General features: G+C 39.1%; 1 pseudogene; it reads left to right on the top strand.

The window, feature by feature from the left end:
• Nucleotides 1-697: 697 nt before the first annotated feature.
• Nucleotides 698-1636, top strand: LOC100684026 (annotated as a pseudogene).
• Nucleotides 1637-1846: the final 210 nt, after the last annotated feature.

The following is a 1846-nucleotide window of genomic DNA, read 5'->3' as shown; positions in this document are numbered from 1 at the left end:
TAATTCCAAGTCAAAATATGGTGCTTGTTCCATCAAAGAGCAACTAAATTCAAATAAACCACACACTCTCTAATTAGCAAAAAATTAAAACTATTTCTCTGACATCTGAAGAGATATGGACTCCTCAGACTATTTATATTAGAAATGAGAGAAATGCTTATTAGTTGTTCTTGATGGTGGAATGAAATCTTAATGTGTAACTGTCAGTGGAGACCCATTTAGTTATGACAAAATATTTCCCCCAATGCATCCTACAAGTATTTACACAAAGAAGTCATCTCTTTTACCTTTGCTTGGTTGAAATACAGCCAATAAATTACTCATTAATGAAGGGAAGTCCAACATTTTAATAATTTTAATGTTAGCTTAAAATGACCAAAATTGTAGTGATAACTTCATGAGTCTTATCTCAACAGACTTCTGGTGCCTTAAGAAAACTGAAGGAATGGAGAAAATATCTAGCTGGAATAAAGTTTTCTTTTCTCCTCCTTCTCCTCCTTACCCCCTCCACCTCCTCCTCCCCTTTTTGCTACAAACGAGTCAGATAGGAAAGCAGAATCTACAGCCTTCCCGGCCAGTGGTAGCATGCTACTGCAGAAATGCAGGAGACAATCTTTCTAGACAAGGCAGTTGAGAAGAAGGGAGTGATTAGAAGGGGGGTTGGTTTGGCATGCACGGTGCACTTTGGGAATGTTATTGTGCATGGAACAGCTTCCTGTGGAAAACTATTGCCCAGAAGAAAAGATGTTTGGTTTTCATAAGCCAAAGATGTACTGGAGTATAGAGGGCTGCTGTATTTGCAGAGCTAAGTCTTCCAGTTCTAGATTCACTGACAGTAAATGCTATGAAAAGGACTTCCAGAGCTGTTTTGGGTTGCATGAGATTCATTCAGGAGACACTTGTAATGCCCATGTCCTGCTTGTGAAAAGATGGAAGAAATTGCCAGCAGGATGGAAAGAAAGAAGAAAGAAAGAAAGAAAGAAAGAAAGAAAGAAAGAAAGAAAGAAAGAAAGAAAGAAAGAAAGAAAGAGAAAGAAAGAAAGAAAGAAAGAAAGAAAGAAAGAAAGAAAGAAAGAAAGAGAAAGAAAGAGAGAGAGAGAAAGAAAGAAAGAAGGAAGGAAGGAAGGAAGGAAGGAAGGAAGGAAGGAAGGAAGGAAGAAAGAAAAAGAAAGAAAGAAAGAAAGAAAACTGGAATCACGTGGTAGATGCAAGGGCAGGACCCAGTCTGAAGACTACACTGAAACCAAAGAAAGTGAAAACTCTATCTGGAAACAGAATAAAAACTCACCAGATCAGTAAACTACAGAAGGAATTTAAGTGTCACAATGCTGATGCTCATAGTACCACCTCAAGGGCCTCCTCAGCTCAATCTCCTTGTTGGAGTAACCAGTGAGATGATGGCTCAGACACAGATGGCCTCTGGCTCTAACACAATGCCAGTTTTTCCCTTTTTAGATCTCACATACTAGAACAGACAGAAAATGTGTTGTGGGATTATCTATAAAGGCCATCTGGGGAAAGTCCTCATTGACACACATCTATTCAAGCTTGGCTGCAGCAATAAGAGAAAGCAGCTGCTGAGAAACGGGAGGAGCAGGGGCCAGAGCCTTTGCCCATCTCCACTCAGGAGTGGTGACTGAAGTTTAGGTAGAAAGGGCACAAAAATGATTTAAATTTTGGAAAAAAACCAAAGCAACAAAACCCTTCCTATTTTTAACTTGCATACCTGCTATTCTGCCAAAAGACAATTTCTAGAAGAGTTTTGAATGGGGTTTTTTTCTCCTCCAGTTCCACAAACTCTGAAGCCAGTGTCTAACTTACTAGAAGAAAAAAAGATATGTACATA

Source organism: Canis lupus, chromosome 8 (genome assembly GCF_011100685.1).
Source record: "Canis lupus familiaris isolate Mischka breed German Shepherd chromosome 8, alternate assembly UU_Cfam_GSD_1.0, whole genome shotgun sequence".
NCBI classification, from domain to species: domain Eukaryota; kingdom Metazoa; phylum Chordata; class Mammalia; order Carnivora; family Canidae; genus Canis; species Canis lupus.
The sequence above is the reverse complement of the archived record's forward strand: the minus strand, read 5'-3'. Positions and strand labels throughout refer to the sequence as shown.